A 15,498-nucleotide genomic window follows, 5' to 3' on the forward strand; every position below is an offset into this window, starting at 1 on the left:
ATTTAAGGACCCAGGACGTATCCATACGCCCGTGGGAATTTCTGTCCCTGCCGCGCGCCGGGGGGGGACCGGACCGGGGTGCCTGCTGATATCGATCAGCAGACACCCCGCGCAAATGCCCAGGGGGGTCATCAGACCCCCCCCCCATGTCGGCAATCGGCGCAAATCGCAAGTGAATTCCCACTTGCGATTTGCGCCGATTCGGGTCTATGGTGACCCGATGACCAGGAATAGAAGGGGGATCGCGGGTGTCCATGACACCCACGATCCCCCTGAAGCAATAGGAGTGAGGTGGCAGGGGTGCCACCCCTCCTATCCCTGCTATTGGTCATCAAGACGCGATGACCAATAGCAGATTGGGGGCGGGGGGCTTTACTTTCGGTTCCCCCGTCCTGCCCACCCAGAATAGGCGGGGCAGAAAAGGGGAAACGACACAGGACCGGCACCGAAGATCCACTCACCCATCGGCGACGGCAGCGGGCGACTATCAGCAGCGGCAGAAGGCGACGATGGACGGAAGAAGAGGACGGCGATGCAGCTCCGTGGATCCTACGGAAGCCGGTGAGTTGCTTAGCAACATCTGGAGGGCTACAGTCTGAGACCACTATAGAGTGGTCTCTAAACTGTAGCCCTCCCGATGTTGAAAAACTACAACTCCAGCATGCCCAGAGAGCTGGTTAGGCATTCTGGGATTTGTAGTTTTGCAACAGCTGGAGAGCTACAGTTTGAGATGACTGCACAATGATCTCTATACTGTCGCTCTCCAGATATTGCAAAACTAGAACTCCCAGCATGCCCACATAGCAGTTTGCTGTCTGAGCATGCTGGGATTTGTAGTTTTGCAACATCTGGAGGTCCACAGTTTGGAGGTCACTGTGCAGTGGTCTCTAAACTATAGCTCTCCAGATGTTGCAAAACTGCAAATCCCAGCATGCTCAGACAGCAAACTGCTATGTGGGCATGCTGGGAGTTGTAGTTGTGTACCTCCATCTGTTGCATAACTACATCTCCCAGCATAACCTTCGGCGATAAGTACATGCTGGGAGTTGTAGTTTTGCAAAAGCTGTAGGCACAAAGGTTGGAAAATACTGAGTTAGGTAACTGAAGGTTTTCCAACCAGTGTGCCTCCAGCTGTTGCAAAAGTACAACTCCCAGCATGCACGGTCTGTCAGTACATGCTGGGAGTTGTAGTTTTGAAACAGCTGGAGGTTTGTCCCCCCATCTGAATGTACAGGGTACATTCACACAGGCAGTTTTACAGTTAGTTTTCTGCTTCAAGTTTGGGCTGCGGCAAATTTTTCGCCGCAGCACAAACTCCTAGCGGTAAACTCACTGTAAACGCCCGCCAGTGTGAACGTACCCTAAAAACACTACACTACACTAACACATAATAAAGAGTAAAACACTACACTACAAGGGGGTGTCCCTTACACTGTCCCCCCCAATAAAAATGAAAAACGTATTGTACGGCAGTGTTTCCAAAACGGAGCCTCCAGCTGTTGCAAATCACCAACTCCCAGCATTTCCGGACAGCCACTCACTGTCCAGGCATGCTGGGAGTTTAGCAACAGCTGGAGGCACCCTGTTTGGGAATCACTGGCGTAGAATAACCATATGTCCATCCCTATGCAATCCCTAATTTAGTCCTCAAATGCCCATGGTGCTCTCTCACTTCAGAGTCCTGTCGTATTTCAAGGAACCAGTTTAGGGCCACATATGGGGTATCGCCGTACTCGGGAGAAATTGCACTACAAATTTGGGGTGCTTTTTTTTCCTTTTACCCCTTATGAAAAGGAAAAGTTGGGGTCTACACCAGCCTGTTAGTGTTACATTTTTTTTATTTTTTAAACTAACATGCTGGTGTTACCACATACTTTTTATTTTCACAAGCGGTAAAAGCAAAAAAAGACCCCCAAAATTTGTAACGCAATTTCTCCTGAGTACGGAAATACCCCAGATGTGGGCATAAAATGTTCTGCGGACGCACAACAAGGCTCAGGAGTGAGAGCGCACTGTGTACATTTGAGGCCTAAATTGGTGATTTGCACAGGGGTCGCTGATTTTACAGCGGTTCTGACATAAACACAAAAAAAGAAATACCCACATGTGACCCCATTTTGGAAACTGCACCCCTCACTGAACGTAACAAGGGGTATAGTGTTCCTTAACACCCCACAGGTGTTTGACAAAATAGTTGGATGGGAAAATGAGAAAAAAAAAATTTCCGCTAAAATGCTGGTTTTACCCTAAATTTTTCATTTTCACAAGGGAATATAGGAAAAAAGCCCCCCAAAATTTGTAACCCCATTTCTTCTGAGTAAGAACATACCCCATGTGTGCATGTAAAGTGCTCTACGGGCAAACTACAATGCTCAGAAGAGAGGGAGCGCCATTGGGATTTTGAAGAGAAAATTTGTCCGGAATTGAAGACCACGTGTGTTTACAAAGCCCCCATAGCACCAGAACAATGGACCCTCCCACATGTGACCCCATTTTGGAAACTACATCCCTCACGTAATGTAATAAGGGGTACAGTGAGCATTTATGCCCCACAGGCGTCTGACAGATTTTTGAAACAATGGTCCGTGAAAATTAAGAATCTAATTTTTTATTTGCACAGCCCACTGTTCCAAAGATCTGTCAAACGCCAGAGGGGTGTAAATACTCACTGCACCACTTGTTAAATTCTGTGAGGGGTGTAGTTTCCAAAATGGGGTCACATGTGCGGGAGTCGACTGTTCTGGCACCACGGGGGGCTTTGTAAACGCACATGCCCCCCGACTTCCATTCCAAACAAATTCTCTTTCAAAAAGCTCAATGGCACTCCTCCTCTTCTGAGCATTGTATTGTGCCAGCAGAGCACTTGACGTCCAAACATGGGGTATTTCCATACTCAGAAGAAATGGGGTTACAAATTTTGGTGGTCATTTTCTCCTATTACCCCTTGTAAAAATGTAAAATTTGGGGAAAACACAGCATTTTAGTGAAAAAATAATATTTTTTCATTTACACATCCAACTTTCACAAAAAGTCGTGAAATACCTGTGAGGTGTTAAGGCTCACTGTACCCCTTGTTATGTTCCTTGAGGGGTGTAGTTTCCAAAATGGTATGCCATGTGTTTTTTTTTCCTGTTCCGGCACCCTAGGTGCTTCCTAAATGCGATATGCCCCCCAAACACCATTTCAGCAAAATTTGCTTTCCAAAAGCTAAATGTGACTCCTTCTCTTCTGAGCATTGTAGTTAGCTCGCAGAGCATTTTACGTCCTAACATGGGGTATTTATATACTCAGAAGAGATGGGGTTACAAATTTTGGGGGGCATTTCCTCCCATTACCCTTTGTAAAAATGATAAATTTGGGGAAAAAACTGCACTTTAGTGAAAAAAATGTTTTTTTCCTTTACACATCCGACTTTAACGAAAAGTCGTCAAACACCTGTGGGGTGTTAAGGCTCACTGGACCCCTTGTTACGTGCCTTGAGGGGTGTAGTTTCCAAAATGGAACACCATGTGGGGGTTTTCTGCTGTTCTGGCACCATAGGGGCTTCCTAAATGTGACATGCCCCCCAAAAACCATTTCAGCAAAATTCACTCTTCAAAATCCTATTGTCGCTCCTTCCCTTCTGAGCCCTCTACTGAGCCCGCCGAACACTTGACATCCACATATGAGGTATTTCCTTACTTGAGAGAAATTGGGTTACAAATTTTGGGGGGATATTTCATCTATTACCCCTTATAAAATTTCAAAAACTGGGTCTACAAGAACATGTGATTGTAAAAAATAAAGATTTTGAATTTTCTCCTTCACTTTGCTGCTATTCCTGTGAAACACCTAAAGGGTTAAAAAAAAACTTTCTGAATGTCATTTTGAATACTTTGAGGGGTGCAGTTTTTATAATGGGGTCATTTATGGGTTATTTTTTAATAAGAAAGCCCTTGAAATCCACTTCAAAACTGAAGTGGTCCCTGAAAAATTCCGATTTTGAAAATTTTGTGACAAATTGGAAAATTGCTGCTATATTTTGAAGCCCTCTGTTGTCTTCCAAAAGTAAAAACATGTCAACTTTATGATAGAAACATAAAGTAGACATATTGTACATGTGAATCAATATATAATTTATTTGGAATAGCCATTTTCCTTTTAAGCAGAAAGCTTCAAAGTAAAAAAAATTTAAAAATTTTCAATTTTTTCATCAAATTTTGGAATTTTTCACCAAGAAATAATGCAAATATCGACAAAATTTTACCACTAACATAAACTAGAATATGTCACGAAAAACTATCTCGGAATCAGAATGAAAGGAAAAAGCATCCCAGAGTTATTAATGCTTAAAGTGACAGTGGTCAGATGTTCAAAAAATGGCCGGGTCCTTAAGGTATATTTAGGCTGGGTCCTTAAGGGGTTAAACCACTATATGGTCTCCTCATGCTTCAGCCTCATCCAAGCAGCGTCATTCAGCCACTATATGGTTTCCTCAGGCTGCCAACACTTCCACGCTGTGTCATTCAGCCATTATATGGTCTCCTCATGCTTCAGCCTCATCCAAGCTGTGTCATTCAGCCACTATATGGCCTCATCATGCTGCCAAGACCTCAACGCTGTGTCATTCAGCCACTATATGGTCTACTCATGCTTCAGCCTCATCCAAACTGTGTCTTTCAGTCACTATATGGTCTCCTAATGCTGCCAACACCTCCACGCTGTGTCATTCAGCCACTATATGGTCATCTCATGCTGCCAACACCTCCACGCTGTGTCATTCAGCCACTATATGTCCTCCTCATGCTTCAGCCTCATCCAAGCTGTGTCATTCAGCCACTATATGGTCTCCTCATGCTGCCAACACCTCCACACTGTGTCATTCAGCCACTTTATGGTCTCCTCATGCTGCCAACACTTCCACGCTGTGTCATTCAGCCACTATATGGTCTCCTCATACTGCCACCACCTCAATGCTGTGTCATTCAACCACTATATGGTCTCCTCATGCTTCAGCCTCATCCAAGCTGCGTCATTCAAACATTATATGGTCTCCTCAGGCTGCCAACACTTCCACGCTGTGTCGTTCAGCCACTATATGGTCTCCTCATGCTGCCAACACCAACATGCTGTGTCGTTCAACCACTATATGGTCTCCTCAGGCTGCCAACACCTCCACGCTGTGTCATTCAGCCACTATATGATCTCCTCATGCTTCAGCCTCATCCAAGCTTTTTCGTTCAGCCACTATATGGTCTTCTCATGCTGCCAACACTTCCACGCTGTGTCATTCAGCCACTATATGGTCTCCTCATGCTTCAGCCTCATCCAAGCTTTTTCGTTCAGCCACTATATGGTCTTCTCATGCTGCCAACACTTCCACGCTGTGTCATTCAGCCACTATATGGTCTCCTCATGCTTCAGCCTCATCCAAGCTGTGTAATTCAGCCATTATATGGTCTCCTCATGCTGCCAACACCTCCACGCTGTGTCATTCAGCCACTATATGGTCATCTCATGCTGCCAACACCTCCACGCTGTGTCATTCAGCCACTATATGTCCTCCTCATGCTTCAGCCTCATCCAAGCTGTGTCATTCAGCCACTATATGGTCTCCTCATGCTGCCAACACCTCCACACTGTGTCATTCAGCCACTTTATGGTCTCCTCATGCTGCCAACACTTCCACGCTGTGTCATTCAGCCACTATATGGTCTCCTCATACTGCCACCACCTCAATGCTGTGTCATTCAACCACTATATGGTCTCCTCATGCTTCAGCCTCATCCAAGCTGCGTCATTCAAACATTATATGGTCTCCTCAGGCTGCCAACACTTCCACGCTGTGTCGTTCAGCCACTATATGGTCTCCTCATGCTGCCAACACCAACATGCTGTGTCGTTCAACCACTATATGGTCTCCTCAGGCTGCCAACACCTCCACGCTGTGTCATTCAGCCACTATATGATCTCCTCATGCTTCAGCCTCATCCAAGCTTTTTCGTTCAGCCACTATATGGTCTTCTCATGCTGCCAACACTTCCACGCTGTGTCATTCAGCCACTATATGGTCTCCTCATGCTTCAGCCTCATCCAAGCTGTGTAATTCAGCCATTATATGGTCTCCTCATGCTGCCAACACCTCCACGCTGTGTCATTCAGCCACTATATGGTCTTCTCATGCTGCCAACACTTCCACGCTGTGTCATTCAGCCACTATATGGTCTCCTCATGCTGCCAACACCTCCACGTTGTGTCATTCAGCCACTATATGGTCTCCTCATGCTTCAGCCTCATCCAAGCTGTGTAATTCAGCCACTATATGGTCTCCTCATGCTGCCAACACCTCCACGCTGTGTCATTCAGCCACTATATGGTCTTCTCATGCTGCCAACACCTCCATGCTGTGTCATTCAGCCACTATATGGTATCCTCATGCTGCCAACACCTCCACGCTGTGTCATTCAGCCCCTATATGGTCTCCTCATGCTGCCAACGCTTCCACGCTGTGTCATTCAGCCACTATATGGTCTCCTCATGCTTCAGCCTCATCCAAACTGTCATTCAGCCACTATATGGTCTCCTCATGCTGCCAACACCTCAATGCTGTGTCATTCAGCTACTCTATGGTCTTCTCATGCTGCCAACACCTCCACACTGTGCCATTCAGCCACTATATGGTCTCCTCATGCTGCCACCACCTCCACGCTGTGTCATTCAGCCACTATATGGTCTACTCATGCTGCCAACACCTCCACGCTGTGTCATTCAGCCACTATATGGTGTCCTCATGCTTCAGCCTCATCCAAGCTGTGTTATTCAGCCAATATATGGTTTCCTCATGCTGCCAACACCTCCACACTGTGTCATTCAGCCGCTATATGGTGTCCTCATGCTGCCAACACCTCCACGTTGTGTCATTCAGCCACTCTATGGTCTTCTCATGCTGCCAACACCTCCACGCTGTGTCGTTCAGCCACTATATGGTCTCCTCATGCTGCCAACACCAACATGCTGTGTCGTTCAACCACTATATGGTCTCCTCAGGCTGCCAACACTTCCACGCTGTGTCATTCAGCCACTATATGATCTCCTCATGCTTCAGCCTCATCCAAGCTTTTTCGTTCAGCCACTATATGGTCTTCTCATGCTGCCAACACTTCCACGCTGTGTCATTCAGCCACTATATGGTCTCCTCATGCTTCAGCCTCATCCAAGCTGTGTAATTCAGCCATTATATGGTCTCCTCATGCTGCCAACACCTCCACGCTGTGTCATTCAGCCACTATATGGTCTTCTCATGCTGCCAACACTTCCACGCTGTGTCATTCAGCCACTATATGGTCTCCTCATGCTGCCAACACCTCCACGCTGTGTCATTCAGCCACTATATGGTCTCCTCATGCTTCAGCCTCATCCAAGCTGTGTAATTCAGCCACTATATGGTCTCCTCATGCTGCCAACACCTCCACGCTGTGTCATTCAGCCACTATATGGTCTTCTCATGCTGCCAACACCTCCATGCTGTGTCATTCAGCCACTATATGGTATCCTCATGCTGCCAACACCTCCACGCTGTGTCATTCAGCCCCTATATGGTGTCCTCATGCTGCCAACGCTTCCACGCTGTGTCATTCAGCCACTATATGGTCTCCTCATGCTTCAGCCTCATCCAAACTGTCATTCAGCCACAATATGGTCTCCTCATGCTGCCAACACCTCCACGCTGTGTCATTCAGACACTATATGGTGTCCTCATGCTTCAGCCTCATCCAAGCTGTGTTATTCAGCCACTATATGGTTTCCTCATGCTGCCAACACCTTCACACTGTGTCATTCAGCCGCTATATGGTGTCCTCATGCTGCCAACACCTCCACGTTGTGTCATTCAGCCACTCTATGGTCTTCTCATGCTGCCAACACCTCCACGCTGTGTCATTCAGCCACTATATGGTCTCCTCATGTTTCAGCCTCATCCAAGCTGTGTAATTCAGCCACTATATGGTCTCCTCATGCTGCCAACACCTCCACGCTGTGTCATTCAGCCACTATATGGTCTTCTCATGCTGCCAACACTTCCACGCTGTGTCATTCAGCCACTATATGGTCTCCTCATGCTGCCAACACCTCCACGCTGTGTCATTCAGCCACTATATGGTCTCCTCATGCTTCAGCCTCATCCAAGCTGTGTAATTCAGCCACTATATGGTCTCCTCATGCTGCCAACACCTCCATGCTGTGTCATTCAGCCACTATATGGTCTTCTCATGCTGCCAACACCTCCATGCTGTGTCATTCAGCCACTATATGGTCTCCACATGCTGCCAACACCTCCACGCTGTGTCATTCAGCCATTATATGGTCTCCTCATGCGGCCAACACCTCCACACTGTGTCATTCAGCCACTTTATGGTCTCCTCATGCTGCCAACACTTCCACGCTGTGTCATTCAGCCACTATATGGTCTCCTCATGCTTCAGCCTCATCCAAGCTGTGTCATTCAGCCACTATGTGGTCTCCTCATGCTGCCACCACCTCAATGCTGTGTCATTCAGCCACTCTATGGTCTTCTCATGCTGCCAACACCTCCACACTGTGCCATTCAGCCACTATATGGTCTCCTCATGCTGCCACCACCTCCACGCTGTGTCATTCAGCCACTATATGGTCTCCTCATGCTGCCAACACCTCCACGCTGTGTCATTCAGCCACTATATGGTGTCCTCATGCTTCAGCCTCATCCAAGCTGTGTCATTCAGCCACTATATGGTTTCCTCATGCTGCCAACACCTCCACACTGTGTCATTCAGCCACTATATGGTGTCCTCATGCTGCCAACACCTCCACGTTGTGCCATTCAGCCACTATATGGTCTCCTCATGCTGCCAACACCTCCACGCTGTGCCATTCAGCCACTATATGGACTCTTCCTGCTGCCAAAACCACAATGCTGTGTCATTCAGCCACTATATGATCTCCTCACACTGATGCCACCTCCAGGCTCTGTCATTGTGCTGCTCTGCGGCTGTGATTCTGAAAGCGATGCCGGTAATCTGCATGTTATTCTGAATAACAGTATTATTTCACTACCCCAGCACACTCCATATGCTTGTTAGAACACAGCAAAGTGTTCTATACCCCTATTGAGGCTGTCTGTAGGCTAGAAATAGCCTTTTTTTAATATAGATTTGTCGCAAATAATTTCAGATCGAAACAAACTTTTTGGAAAATTTGGCAAATCGGCCGAATCAAATTTTTGAAAAGTTCGCTCATCTCAGATTTAAATTTAAGATTCTTAAATTGAGGATTCTGAAATTTCAATTTCTCCCAAGTTTTAGTGTCCCAGGCAACACTAATTTGTGAAGCGTTGGTTTGGCACCATGGTCAATCTACTCTGATACATCTGGCATTGGTGGGTGGAAATCCTGATCCATACTGATTCATGAGGTCGGTCTCTCCACATTTTTCGTGGACAGATGAGTTCTCCTTGGGGTGACTATGGCCCCCCGCCGCACTAAACACCGGCTCTGATGGCACACTACTATCCGGGCAGGACAGCTTTTCCAGGGCAAACTCTGCTATTTGTGGCCACAAATCAAGCTTGGCTGTCCAGAAGTCCAGCGGATCTTCATGGTTTGTTGGCATGGGCATGTCAAGGTATGCCACTACCTGCTTTTTCAGGTCCTGCTCCAGGTCTATCAGTTGCTTCAGTATGCGGGTGAAGAAAAGTATTAATCAGCGACTGTAGACTCAGGCTGCTGCTGATGGAGCTGGTACTGCTCCTGCCACCCCACCCCTCCCCAGCAGCCATGGCAGTGGAAGGTGAGCGCAGTGGACCCCACAATTTAGACCTGTGAGAGGACGGTCGATTGCTCTGATCGGCCAACTGACTACATAGGATGCCTCTGTAGTGGGTCAGTTTGTCCTTCCTCTCAGTGGGTGTAAAAAAAGGCCCCTATTTTGTGGCAGTAGCAAGGGTCCAATAAGGTGGAGATCCAGAAGTCATCCCGCTGCTGAATGGTGACAATTCAGCTGTCACTACGCAAGCAAGTGAGCATGCATCATGCCATTTGTGCAAGTGACTCAGAGTGACTCCCTGCCTCCTTTTCCCCTGCTTACTACCACGGTGTGTCTGGGTCCTCTGTCTTGCCTTCCTCATAACCCTCTAGTTCCTCTGGCCACTCATGCTCCTCCTCTCCTGTCAGATTACCAGAAACACCGCCCACTTGGAAAAACCTAAACTTTGCTCCACTGTGCCCCTCCCCCTCCTGTTCAGCCCCCACAGGGCTCATGTGTTGTAGAGATGTAGGCACCATGTCTCCAGAGCCTGGACCAGCCATCGTTTCCAACACGTGTTGTAAAAAATGAAGCAGTGGAATGATGTCGTTCATACCTTAATCCTGGCGACTTACTAATAATGTGGCTTCCTTAAAGGGCCTGAGCAAACAGCAGGTGTCACGTATGAGCTGCCACTGGTTCACATTAAAGTTACAAAGGGGAGTACCCCTATCCGCTTGGATCATCAAGAAATCGGTGATGGCTTTTCTCTGTTTGTATAGTCAGTCCAACATATGGTGGGTGGAATTCCAACGTGTGGCAACCTCACACATAAGACTATGTTGGGGTATACCGTTCTGATGCTGCAGCTCAATGAGGGTGTGCTTTGCGGTGTACGAGTGGCTGAACTGCATGCAAAGTTTCCTTCCCATTGCTACGATGTCTTGCAAATGGTGGGAACACTTCAGGAACTGCTTGAAAACAAGATTGAACACGTGTGCAATGCAGGGCACAAGACTCAGCTTTCCCAGTCGAAGCATATTCAACATGGTTCCCATTTCCAGTTTTCGTGGAGCAAGCCATTCTCCAATTTCTTTACGAATTACTTTTAGCAGTTCCTCCCCTGTGAGACTCTGTTCTCCAAGGCAAACCATATGAAGAACAGTGTGACACAGCTGTGCCTTGCACACATGGTATGCTGAAGGGTCACTGAGACTTGTCTGGGCAGTGGAGGCTGAGGACACAATGGAGGATGAGGAGGCGGAGTCGTACACTGTCACAGGACCAACGGCCTGAGAGCGTGGAGGAGGAAGCGGCGTGACCTGTCCAGGTTGGTGGTGTGGCTTTGCAGGAACCACATTCACCCAGTGGGCCGTAAAGGACATGTATTGACCCTGACCATAGTTACAGCTCCAGATGTCAGCTCTGCCATGCACTTTTGTACACACCGACAGGCTCAACTACTGGACCACCTTCTCTTCCACAAAATTGTGCAGGGTTGGTACAGCCTTCTTCGCAAAGAAATGACAGCTTGGCACTCTCCACCTCGGCTGCCTCACGGGCAGCCTGCAACTCTCTTCTTCGGATGATGATGAAGCCCCTTCTGCACCTGGCTACCAATTGCGATCGGCTTCATCATCATCAACAAGTGTCTGCATGTCACTGATGTCCTCCTCAGGTTCCTCAACAGTGTCTGTTTCAGGACCCTGAACGCTTTCAACACCGCCTCCCACGTCTCTCTCCTCATCACTACTTGCCCACCCAGAGGAGGAAGCGGCAGATGTCTCCTCCACTTCTTGGCTGGGCAGTAGCTGCTAGTCCTCTCTTAGATTGTCCTCACTGAATAGTGGAGCTGAACCCACAGCATAAGATACTTCTTTAGCGGAGGGAACAGCATAGGACAGAGGCAATGGGAGAATAGGGACTGCTCCCAGGCCAACTGAGGGTTGTGTCTGAGGAACCCACCGACTGTTGACTGGGGGTATCAGATGTCACTTGTGATGAAGTGGAAGACCGTGTTAACCTTTCAATGGCGGCAGACGGGATGCTGATCAAGACACGACAGCTAGCTGATATCGGGAGCTCAGGCCTCTCACTGTGACTCCTGCGGCCACTCGCCCCTACTCTGCTGTGACCTCTGCCTGAAGAATTGAGGCCTCTGACACTTCCCTGTGCATGTCCTGGCACTTCTCTGCCTGACCTAGTGCGTACATGAGGGGTGTACAATACGATTCAATTTGCTTAAACATTTTTTTGTCTAGAACAGGAGCAGGTGTGTGCTTTTGACTGTCCTTTCACAGCATCTAGGACCTTGACAGATTAACAGGTACAAAATAGTACACCACTTAGATGTAGGTATGTGGTATGCACTTATGAGGGCAGAAAAATGCGCTACAGTACACTTAACCCCTTAAGGACCAGGGTTTTTTCCCTTTTTGCACTTTTATTTTTTCCTCCTTACCTTAAAAAAATCATAACTCTTTCAATTTTGCACATAAAAATTCATATGATGGCTTATTTTTTGTGCCACCAATTCTACTTTGTAATGACATCTGTCATTTTACCCAAAAATCTACGGTGAAACGGGAAAAAAATCATTGTGAGACAAAATTTAAAAAAACCCACCATTTTGGGGCTTCTGTTTCTACGCAGTACATTTTTCGGTAAAAATGACACCTTCTCTTTATTCCGTAGGTCCATACAATTAAAATGATACCCTACTTATATAGGTTTGATTTTGTCGTACTTCTGAAAAAAAATCATAACTACATGCAGGAAAATGTATACGTTTAAAATTGTCATCTTCTGACCACTATAACTTTTTTATTCTTCTGCATATGGGGAAGTATGAGGGCTCATTTTTTGCGCCGTGATCTGAAGTTTTTAGTGGTACCATTTTTGCATTGATCGGACTTGTTGGTCGCTTTTTATTCCTTTTTTCATTAAATAAAAAGTGACCAAAATAAGCTATTTTGGACTATGGAATTTTTTTGTGCGTACGCCATTGACTGTGCAGTTTAATTAATTATATATTTTTATAATTCGGACATTTCCACACGCGGCTATACCACATATGTTTATTTTTATTTTTATTTACACAGTTTTGTTTTTTATGGGAAAAGGGGGTGATTCAAACTTTTATTAGGGGAGGTGTTAATGATCTTTATTCACTTTTTTTTCACTATTTTTTTGCAATGTTATAGCTCCCATATGGGGCTATAACACTGCACAGACTGATCTTTTACATTGATCACTGGTTTCTCATAGGAAACCAGTGATCAATGATTCTGCCGCTTGACTGCTCATGCCTGGATCTCAGGCACTGAGCAGTCATTCGGCGATCGGACACCAGGAGGCAAGGTAGGAGACCCTCCTCGTGTCCCACAGCTGTTCGGGATGCTGCAGTTTCGCCATGGACATCCCGAACAGCCCCCTGAGCTAACCGGCAGTGATTTACTTTCACTTTAGACGCAGCGTTCAACTTTGAACGCCACATCTAAAGGGTTAATAGCGCGCGGCACCGCGATCATTGCCGTGCGCTATTAGCCATGGGTCCCGGCCATTGTTAGAGGCTGGGCCCGATCCGCTATGAATTCGTTATAGAAAGGGAAAGGACTCAGGATCTACCGGTACGTCATTGGTCCTTAAATGGTTAAAAAAGTATCTGAGTACAACACCAGTAAGTGAGTACTTTTGCCTGGATTTTCACAGTATCTAGGCCCCTATCTGATTAACAGGTACAAAATAGTACACTGCGTAGATGTAGGTATGTGGTATGCATTTATGAGGGCAGAAAAATATGCTACAGTACACTTAAAGTATCTGAGTACAACACCAGCCACTGAGTACTTTCGCCTGGACTTTAACAGTATCTAGGCCCTTGACAGATTAACAGGTACAAAATGGTAAACTACTTAGATGTAGATTTAACACTCACGTTTCAGAAGACAGGAACTCTGGTGGATGTGGATTCGCTGGACCTGTGTGGCAGATGACTCGGCCCGTACCAGGGAGTGGAGTCTAAGGTGCCGCTGGTTTTCACCAGAGCCCGCCACAAAGCTACTCCTGGCATGGCTCGACCACACAGGCAGCTGAGGAGATGCGAGGCACAGGAGGGATAAGGCCGCTCGTAGTCAGCATAGCAGAAGGTCAAGGCAGGTAGCGAAGTAGCGTAGTCAGGACGTAGCAGGAGGTCAGTAGGCAGGCGGCAGAGGAGCAAGGACATGTCACAGAGCAAAGGATAAGATACACGTTAAGGCAACTCTCCGGAACGCTTTCTCTCAGGCACAAGGCAAAAAAGATCTGGCAGGAAAGTGAGGAGGGTGGAAGAATTAATCAATAAGCCACAAGAGAATTACACTAATGTAAATCTTAAAGCTCCAGCACACTCGTGCCCGGGGGGACAGGGACACGTGTGCCGGAGTAGAGAGGCAGAGGCTGGTGCAGGAGAAGCACCTGGTGAGGGACGGACTGGATAACGTAACAGCACCCCCCCCCCCCCCTTGGTCTTCCCCTCTTTAAAGAGGAGTTCACGATCCAGGATATTCTCCTTAGGCTCCCAAGATCTCTCCTCAGGACCGTAACCCTCCCACCTCTCACAGTTTTTGTAGCAAGGATCTCTTTAACCTTGAAGATGTCATAAGTGTTGGGACAAGATTCTTCTGAGAAAACTGGTTTACGACAAGAGGCTTGAGGAGAGAGACGTGGAAGGAATTGGGACGTAGCAGGTAGACGGAGTTTGTAGGTTGATTTTTTGTAGAATCTGGAATGGACCAAGGTAGCGAGGACTGAGCTTGAGTAACAGGGGACCTTGAAGCAGATGTACTTGGATGAAAGCCACACCATGTTACCAGGAGAGAAGGACGGAGGAGGTCTTCTACTTTTATGTGTGAAGAAGCCTGAAATAACGACTGTCAGGTCTGTATATTTGGAGTCGGGAAGGAATTTTTACTTCTAGTATGAGGGTTTTTTGCCTTTCCCTGGATTAACTCAGTAGGAACTCAGTAGGGACTCATTAGGGATAGTGTTGCTCGCGAATATTCGCAATGCAAATTTTATTCACGAATATCACATATTCGCGAATTCGCGAATATTCACGAATATAGCACTATATATTCGTAATTATGAATATTCGTTTTGTTTTTTTCACAATACACATCACAGTGATCACCCCTCTCTGCTTCCAGCTTCTGTGGTGTAAAGAAGGCTCTAATACTACTGTGTGAGACTGGCATATGCAAAAATAAAACGAGAATATTACGAATATGCGGATTTAGCGAATATGACGAATATTCATCCATATATTCGCGAATATTCGCAAATTCGAATATGGCCTATGACACTCAACACTAATTAGGGATATAGGTTGAACTAGATGGACTCTTTTTTTCAACCTTACGAACTATGTTACTATGTTACTATATACTCAGCCATGGCTTTGGTCTCAGGAACCGATAAAGGGTATATCCTTCTACGAGGAGGAGTGGTACCAGGCAGAAGATCAATAGGGCAATCAGGAGACTCAGGTTGTTTCTTGCAGAAAACGTCAGAGAAATCTTGGTAAGGTGGTGGCAGACCAGGTAAAGGAGGAGGACGAAAAACAATTTTACACTGAACTAATTGGAGGCAAAGATTTTGACAGGATTGTCCCCAGCGAATAATTTCTCCAGTTCTCCAATCCAGGTGCGGAGAATGGCGTTGCAGCCAAGGAAAGCCAAGAAGAATCTCTGAAGTACGGTGTGG

The sequence above is a fragment of the Hyla sarda genome, chromosome 5, assembly GCF_029499605.1.
Source record: "Hyla sarda isolate aHylSar1 chromosome 5, aHylSar1.hap1, whole genome shotgun sequence".
Taxonomy (NCBI): Eukaryota; Metazoa; Chordata; class Amphibia; order Anura; family Hylidae; genus Hyla; species Hyla sarda.